Here is a 10,302-nt window from a genome sequence, read left to right on the forward strand (position 1 = left end):
CCCCCCCAAGGCACCTAGGAGGTGCCTTCCCCTGCTGGGACTCTTCCTTTAGGGTTTCCCCAGGCGCATGGGCCTCTTGGGGCTGGTGCCCTTGGCCCATGTAAGCCAAGGCGCACCCCCTACAGCCCATGTGGCCCCCCGGGGCAGGTGGCCCCACCCGGTGGGCCCCCGGGACCCTTCCGGTGGTCCCGGTACAATACCGATGACCCCGAAACTTGTCCCGATGGCCGAAACAGGACTTCCTATATATAAATCTTTACCTACGGACCATTCCGGAACTCCTCGTGACGTCCGGGATCTCATCCGGGACTCCGAACAACATTCGGTTACCACATACAAGCTTCCTTTATAACCCTAGCGTCATCGAACCTTAAGTGTGTAGACCCTACGGGTTCGGGAGACATGCAGACATGACCGAGACGTTCTCCAGTCAATAACCAACAGCGGGATCTGGATACCCATGTTGGCTCCCACATGTTCCACGATGATCTCATCGGATGAACCACGATGTCAAGGACTCAATCGATCCCGTATACAATTCCCTTTGTCTAGCAGTATTTTACTTGCCCGAGACTCGATCGTCGGTATCCAATACCTTGTTCAATCTCGTTACCGGCAAGTCACTTTACTCGTTCCGTAACACATCATCCCGTGATCAACTCCTTGGTCACATTGCGCATATGATGATGTCCTACCGAGTGGGCCCAGAGATACCTCTCCGTTTACACGGAGTGACAAATCCCAGTCTCGATCCGCATAAAATAATAGATACTTTTGGAGATACCTGTAGTGCACCTTTATAGTCACCCAGTTATGTTGTGACGTTTGATACACCCAAAGCACTCCTACGGTATCCAGGAGTTACACGATCTCATGGTCAAAGGAAGAGATACTTGACATTGGCAAAGCTCTAGCAAATGAACTACACGATCTTTTGTGCTAGTCTTAGGATTGGGTCTTGTCCATCACATCATTCTCCTAATGATGTGATCCCGTTATCAACGACATCCAATGCCCATAGCCAGGAAACCATGACTATCTGTTGATCACAACGAGCTAGTCAACTAGAGGCTCACTAGGGACATATTGTGGTCTATGTATTCACACGTGTATTACGATTTCCGGATAATATATTTATAGCATGAATAAAAGACAATTATCATGAACAAGGAAATATAATAATAATACTTCTATTATTGCCTCTAGGGCATATTTCCAACAGTCTCCCACTTGCACTAGAGTCAATAATCTAGTTCACATCGCCATGTGATTAACACTCACAGGTCACATCGCCATGTGACTAATACCCAAGAGTTTACTAGAGTCAGTAGTCTAGTTCACATCACTATGTGATTAACACTCAATGAGTTTTATGTTTGATCGTGTTGCTTGTGAGAGAGGTTTTAGTCAACGGGTCTGAACCTTTCAGATCCGTGTGTGCTTTACAAATCTCTATGTCATCTCCTAGATGCAGCTACCACGCTCTATTTGGAGCTATTCCAAACAACTGTTCTACTTGGAGCTATTCTAAATTATTGCTCCATTATATGTATCCGGTCTCTCTACTCAGAGCTATCCGGATAGGTGTCAAGCTTGCATCGACGTAACCCTTTACGACGAACTCTTTTACCACCTCCATAATCGAGAAAAATTCCTTAGTCCACTAATTACTAAGGATAGCTTTGACCGCTGTCCTGTGAGCCATTCTTGGATCACTCTTGTACCCCTTGACTGACTCATGGCAAGGCACACTTCAAGTGCGGTACACAGCATAGCATACTGAAGAGCCTACGTCTTAAGCATAGGGGACGACCTTCGTCCTTTCTCTCTATTCTGCCATGGTCGAGCTTTAAGTCTTAACTTCGTACCTTACAACTCAGGGAAGAACTCCTTCTTTGACTGGTCCATCTTGAACACCTTCAAGATCATGTCAAGGTATGTGCTCATTTGAAAGTATTATTAAGCATTTTGATCTATCCTTATAGATCTTGATGCTCAATGTTCAAGTAGCTTAATCCAGGCTTTCCATTGAAAAACACTTTCAAAATAACCCTATATGCTTTCCAGAAATTCTACGTCATTTCTGATCAACAACATATACTCATCAGAAATTCTATAGTGCTCCCACTCACTTCTTTGGAAATACAAGTTTCTCGTAAACTTTGTATAAATCCAAAATCTTTGATCATCTCATCAAAGCGTACATTCCAACTCCGAGATGCTTACTCCAGTCCTTAGAAGGATCGCTGGAGCTAGCATACCTTTTAGCATCCTTAGGATCGACAAAACTTTTCTGATTGTATTGCATACAACCTTTCCTTACGAAAACTGGTAAGGAAACTTGTCTTGACATCCATCTGCCAGATTTCATAAATGCAGCTAATGCTAACATGATTCCGACGGACTTTAAGAATCGCTACGAGTGAGAAAATCTCATCGTAGTCAACTCCTTGAACTTGTCAGAAAACACTTCGCCACAAGTCGAGCTTCATAGATGGTGACATTACCATCCACGTCCGTCTTCTTCTTAAAAGATCCATTTATCTCAATGGATTGCCGATCATCGGGCAAGTCCATCAAAGTCCATGCTTTGTTCTGATATATGGATACTATCTCGGATTTCATGGCTTCTAACCATTTGTCGGAATTCGGGCCCACCATCGCTTCTCCATAGCTCGTAGGTTCATTGTTGTCTAGCAACATGACCTTCAAGACAGGATTACGTACCACTCTGAAGTAGTACGCATCCTTGTCATCCCACGAGGTTTGGTAGTGACTTGATCCGAAGTTTCATGATCAATATCATAAGCTTCCACTTCAATTGGTGTAGGTGCCACAGGAACAACTTCCTGTGCCCTGCCACACACTAGTTGAAGAGACGGCTCAATAACCTCATCAAGTTTCCACCATCCTCCCACTCAATTCTTTCGAGAGAAACTTTTTCTCGAGAAAGGACCCGATTCAAGAAACAATCCCTATTGCTTTCGGATCTGAATTAGGAGGTATACCCAACTGTTTTGGGTGTCCTATGAAGATGCATTTTATCCGCTTTGGGTTCGAGCTTATCAACCTGAAACTTTTTCACATAAGCGTCGCAGCCCCAAACTTTTAAGAAACGACAACTTAGGTTTCTCTAAACCATAATTCATACGGTGTCATCTCAACGGAATTACGTGGTGCCCTATTTAAAGTGAATGTGGTTGTCTCTAATGCCTAACCCATGAACGATAGTGGTAATTCGATAAGAGACATCATGGTACGCACCATATCCAATAGGGTGCAACTATGATGTTCGGACACACCATCACATTATGGTGTTCCAGGCGGTATTAATTGCGAAACAATTTCCACAATGTCTTAATTGTGTGCCAAAACTCGTAACTCAGATATTCATCTTTATGATCATATCATAGACATTTTATCCTCTTGTCACAATGATCTTTTACTTCACTCTGAAATTACTTGAACCATTCAATAATTCAGACTTGTGTTTCATCAAGTAAATATTCTCAACATCTACTCGAATCATCTGTGAAGTAAGAACATAACGATATTCACTGCATGCCTCAGCACTTATTGGACTGCACACATCAAAATGTGTTACTTCCAACAAGTTGCTATCTTGTTCCATCTTATTGAAACCGAGGCTTTTCAGTCATCTTGCCTATGTGGTATGATTTGCATATCTCAAGTGATTCAAAATCAAGTGAGTCCGAACGGTCCATTTGCATGGAGTTTCTTCATGCACATACACCAATAGACATGGTTCGCATGTCTCAAACTTTTCAAAAACGAGTGAGTCCAAAGATCCATCAACATGGAGCTTCTTCATGCGTTTTATACCAATATGACTTACACAGCAGTGCCACAAGTAAGTGGTACTATCATTACTATCTTATATCTTTTGGCATGAAAATGTGTATCACTACGATCGAGATTCAATAAACCATTCATTTTAGGTGTAAGACCATTGAAGGTATTATTCAAATAAACAGAGTAACCATTATTCTCCTTAAATGAATAACCGTATTGCGATAGACATAATACAATCATGTCTATGCTCAACGCAAACACCAATCTCGGTGGTAGAGGGAGCGTGCGATGCTTGATCATATCAACCTTGGAAACACTTCCAACATATATCGTCAGCTCACCTTTAGCTAGTCTCCGTTTATTCCGTAGCTTTTATTTCGAGTTACTAATACTTAGCAACCGAACCGGTATCCAATACCCTGGTGCTACTAGGAGTACTAGTAAAGTACACATTAACATAATGTATATCCAATATACTTCTATCGACCTTGCCAGCCTTCTCATCTACCAAGTATCTAGGGTAATGCTGCTCCAGTGGTTGTTCCCCTTATTACAGAAGCACTTAGTCTCGGGTTTGGGTTCAACCTCGGGTTTCTTCACTGGTGCAGCAGCTGGTTTGCCGTTTCATGAAGTATCCCTACTTGCCCTTGCCCTTCTTGAAACTAGTGGTTTCACCAACCATCAACAATTGATGCTCCTTCTTGATTTCTACTTTCGCGGTGTCAAACATCGCGAATACCTCAAGGATCATCATATCTATCCCTGATATGTTATAGTTCATCACGAAGCTCTAGCAGCTTGGTGGCAATGACTTTGGGGAAACATCACTATCTCATCTGGAAGATCAACTCCCACTCGATTCAAGTGATTGTTGTGCTCAGACAATCTGAGCACAAGCTCAACGATTGAGCTTTTCTCCCTTAGTTTGCAGGCTAAGAAAATCGTCGGAGGTCTTATACCTCTTGACGTGGGCACGAGCCTGAAATCCCAATTTCAGCCCTCGAAACATCTCATATGTTCCACGACGTTTCGAAAACGTCTTTGGTGCCTCTACTTAAACCATTTAATTGAACTATCACGTAGTTATCAAAACGTGTATGTCCGATGTTCGCAACATCGACAAACAACGTTGGGGTTCAGCACACTGAGCGGTGCATTAAGGACATAAGCTTTCTACTGATCGCATAATCGCTACTATCAACTTTCAACTATATTTTCTCTAGGAACATATCTAAACAGTAGAACTATAGCGTGAGCTACGACATAATTTGCAAAAGGTCTTTTGACTATGTTCAGGATAATTAAGTTCATCTTATGAACTCCCACTCAGATAGACATCCCTCTAGTCATCTAAGTGATTACATGATCCGAGTCAACTAGGCCGTGTCCGATCATCACGTGAGACGGACTAGTCATCATCGGTGAACATCTTCATGTTGATCGTATCTACTATACGACTCATGCTCGACCTTTCGGTCTCCGTGTTCCGAGGCCATGTCTGTACATGCTAGGCTCGTCAAGTTAACCCTAAGTGTTTTCGCTGTGTAAAACTGTCTTACACCCGTTGTATGTGAACATAAGAATCCATCACACCCGATCATCACGTGGTGCTTAGAAGCGACGAACTGTAGCAACGGTGCACAGTTAGGGGAGAACACTTCTTGAAATTGTTGTAAGGGATCATCTTATTTACTACCGTCGTCCTAAGCAAACAAGATGCATAAACATGATAAACATCACATGCAATCAAATAGTGACATGATATGGCCAATATCATTTTGCTCCTTTTGATCTTCATCTTCGGGGCTCCATGATCATCATCGTCACCGGCACAACACCATGATCTCCATCATCATGATCTCCATCATTGTGTCTTCATGAAGTTGTCACGCCAACGACTACTTCTACTTCTATGACTAACGCGTTTAGCAATAAAGTAAAGTAGTTTACATGGCGTTCTTCAATGACACGCAGGTCATACAAAAATAAAGACAACTCCTATGGCTCCTGCCGGTTGTCATACTCATCGACATGCAAGTTGTGAATCCTATTACAAGAACATGATCAATCTCATACATCACATATATCATTCATCACATCCTTTTGGCCATATCACATCACATAGCATACCCTGCAAAAACAAGTTAGACGTCCTCTAATTGTTGTTTGCATGTTTTACGTGGCTGCTATGGGTTTCTAGCAAGAACGTTTCTTACCTACGCAAGACCACAACGTGATATGCCAATTGCTATTTACCCTTCATAAGGACCCTTTTCATCGAATCCGTTCCGACTAAAGTGGGAGAGACTGGCACCCGCTAGCCACCTTATGCACCAAGTGCATGTCAATCGGTGGAACCTGTCTCACGTAAGAGTACGTGTAAGGTCGGTCCGGGCCGCTTCATCCCACAATACCGTCGAAACAAGATTGGACTAGTAACGGTAAGCATATTGAACAACATCAACGCCCACAACTACTTTGTGTTCTACTCGTGCAAAGAATCTACGCAATAGACCTAGCTCATGATGCCACTGTTGGGGAACGTAGCAGAAATTCAAAAAATTTCCTACGTAACACCAAGATCTATCTATGGAGAGACCAGCAACGAGTAGAAAGGGAGAGTGCATCTACATACCCTTGTAGATCGCTAAGCGGAAGCGTTCAAGTGAACGGGGTTGATGGAGTCGTACTCGTCGTGATTCAGATCACCGATGATCAAGTGCCGAACGGACGGCACCTCCGCGTTCAACACACGTACAGCCCGGTGACGTCTCCCACGCCTTGATCCAGCAAGGAGAGAGGGAGAGGTTGAGGAAGACTCCATCCAACAGCAGCACAACGGCGTGGTGGTGGTGGAGGAGCGTGGCAATCCCGCAGGGCTTCGCCAAGCACCATGGGAGAGGAGGAGGAGAACTTGGGAGAAGGGGAGGGGCTGCACCAAAGGCATAAGGTATGTTTGGGAGGCCCTCCTACCCCACTATATATAGGGATCCCAAGGGGTGGTGCGCCAGCCCCTAGGAGATCCAATCTCCAAGGGGGCGGCGGCCAGGGGAGGAGTCCTCCCCCCCCCCCAAGGCACCTAGGAGGTGCCTTCCCCTGCTGGGACTCTTCCTTTAGGGTTTCCCCAGGCGCATGGGCCTCTTGGGGCTGGTGCCCTTGGCCCATGTAAGCCAAGGCGCACCCCCTACAGCCCATGTGGCCCCCCGGGGCAGGTGGCCCCACCCGGTGGGCCCCTGGGACCCTTCCGGTGGTCCCGGTACAATACCGATGACCCCGAAACTTGTCCCGATGGCCGAAACAGGACTTCCTATATATAAATCTTTACCTCCGGACCATTCCGGAACTCCTCGTGACGTCCGGGATCTCATCCGGGACTCCGAACAACATTCGGTTACCACATACAAGCTTCCTTTATAACCCTAGCGTCATCGAACCTTAAGTGTGTAGACCCTACGGGTTCGGGAGACATGCAGACATGACCGAGACGTTCTCCAGTCAATAACCAACAGTGGGATCTGGATACCCATGTTGGCTCCCACATGTTCCACGATGATCTCATCGGATGAACCACGATGTCAAGGACTCAATCGATCCCGTATACAATTCCCTTTGTCTAGCGGTATTTTACTTGCCCGAGACTCGATCGTCGGTATCCAATACCTTGTTCAATCTCGTTACCGGCAAGTCACTTTACTCGTTCCGTAACACATCATCCCGTGATCAACTCCTTGGTCACATTGCGCATATGATGATGTCCTACCGAGTGGGCCCAGAGATACCTCTCCGTTTACACGGAGTGACAAATCCCAGTCTCGATCCGCATAAAACAATAGATACTTTTGGAGATACCTGTAGTGCACCTTTATAGTCACCCAGTTACGTTGTGACGTTTGATACACCCAAAGCACTCCTACGGTATCCAGGAGTTACACGATCTCATGGTCAAAGGAAGAGATACTTGACATTGGCAAAGCTCTAGCAAATGAACTACACGATCTTTTGTGCTAGTCTTAGGATTGGGTCTTGTCCATCACATCATTCTCCTAATGATGTGATCCCGTTATCAACGACATCCAATGCCCATAGCCAGGAAACCATGACTATCTGTTGATCACAACGAGCTAGTCAACTAGAGGCTCACTAGGGACATATTGTGGTCTATGTATTCACACGTGTATTACGATTTCCGGATAATACAGTTATAGCATGAATAAAAGACAATTATCATGAACAAGGAAATATAATAATAATACTTTTATTATTGCCTCTAGGGCATATTTCCAACACTTTCTTTGGAGAAGCGACATCTCAGAGAGAATGATGTGGCATACCCGGTTTTCGTGGCCAAGGTGCCAGAGGGCAAGGGCTTTGTGGATGGCGACATCGGGGGTACGATCGTCCTGCGGTTTGATGACATCTTTGCTATGTTTAACCTTCATCCGCTGCACTACACCTTCGTTCGGCTGTTTTCGCTGAGTATGGAGATGCGGATCATTAGAGACAAGACCCCGGACATCGTGATAGTCGACCCCTTCTACATGTGTGTCAAGCACTTGAGCAGCGCTGGGGATCGCCAAGTTGCGAGTTCACACCTCGAAGGCGTCATTCTGGCAAACCCAGATAAGGATAACTTCCTTGTGGCTTACTTTCCCGAGTAAGTCATCCCTTAACCGCCTCGTAACATATGATTTCTTAGATTTCGATTGTTATTTTTTTTCTAACATTCCGTGTTCTGTGTAGTGACACACATTGCACACTCATCCTCCTAAGCCCGAAATATTCCATGGCCACGTATTTCGACCCGAACCGTAACTCCAAGATAGACTACACAAATATCAAGAAAGTTCTTGATGATGTTCTCCCCGGCTACGCCAAATCTGGAGGCACCTTCACCAGGGCAGTTCGTAAGTACGGCAAGTACACCTTCTCACACAATACTAAGTTCTGCTGCGTCAAGCAGCCGCCTGGCGGTCAGAAGGATGCCTACTACACCCTCCATCACATGCGGGCGATCGTAAGGGACCATCATCACCTTCTGCTACCAGATAGTCTCAAAGATTGGGCCGCGAGGTTGTCGGGAACCTAGGACGCGGACCTCAGACAAGAATTCTTTCGCATCCAGTCGGAGTTTGCGGACATCATCCATCAAGATGTCCTTCATACCTCAGGGCAGTTCTTCCGCAGATATCAACCATCCAACAGTGAGATAGATGGAACGCTACAAATGCAGGGTGACAACGACCGCGATTTCATGACCATCACGACAGACGACGGTTTCATCGACGCACATGTTCGATGAGTCGAGTCGAAAGTAGTGATGTGTAGTTCTGAAACATTGATTGGCTCATGTTGTAATTAAACTTTAATGAATTCGTATGTCTCTTTGGTTTGGACAGTCGTTCAACTTAGATGTAATCGATGCTATTTATTAGTAGGACCATGAATCGTGCTATTAATGTCTTGCTTTTCTCTTTCGATCCTTTTGTTGCATACTTACATATTGCTTATGTATTGTCTGTTGTTTGGCTTGTGCATAGAGATGCTGTCATATGTCGTGTACAAGGGTAAGGTTCCCGGAGTCTACTACGACTGGGAGGAGTGTCGGAGACAGGTTCACCGTTTCAGTGGTAACAGTTACAAAGGGTACACCACTAGGGCGGAGGCCGAATCTAGATACGCCCGCTATCTAGCGGGAGAGAGGAGGGAGCATTGGAGGAAACGGATGAAGACCAGTTTGATCGCGATGATGCTCATCATGATGACCGCATCTCTCTTCTATGTGATGGTAGTTTAGATGATCGATATCGACTTGTAATGTGAAGACAAACTCGATACTCGCGGTCTTGAGACTTGTAATGTTTTATCTTTGTTCGGTCTTTTGAATTCAGAGACTAATATGATGAATTGTATTCGGATACTAATCTTCTATTGTATTCGATGAATCTGCTGTTGTTGTGTGCTGCTGTCTATATTTTGTCCAATAATATATTTTGTAACCTGTGCAAAAATCAGAAAAGTAAAAAAAACAAATATTCATACTAATGGGGCATCACCTCCAAGTGCGCCATTAGTATGCCAAAGGATACTAATGGCGCATCACCTCAGAATGCGCTATTAGTATGACAAAGCACATGGTTACGTATGGCCCCCCGGGAGGCATACTAATGGCACATGTTCTTACATACTAATGGCGGTGCGCCATTAGTATACCAGATACTAATGGCGCACCAGTGGTGCGCCATTAGTAAAAAATACTAGTGGCGTGCTACTAATGGCGCACCGGTAGTGCGCCATTAGTAGGCAAAACCGGTGCACCATTAGTAGGCCTTTTCCTAGTAGTGTGCACACAATATTTAAATATTCAAGTACGAACCAAGACTATTGCAAGACTGTCATGCAAGTGGCTATCGTGGCTTGCTTGGGGATGAAGAATACATCGGGCAGAAGTGCGGAAAGCTCGCAGAAGGAATTGCCGGAAAAGTTTCTCCC

The sequence above is a fragment of the Triticum dicoccoides genome, chromosome 5B, assembly GCF_002162155.2.
Source record: "Triticum dicoccoides isolate Atlit2015 ecotype Zavitan chromosome 5B, WEW_v2.0, whole genome shotgun sequence".
In the NCBI taxonomy this organism is placed as follows: domain Eukaryota; kingdom Viridiplantae; phylum Streptophyta; class Magnoliopsida; order Poales; family Poaceae; genus Triticum; species Triticum dicoccoides.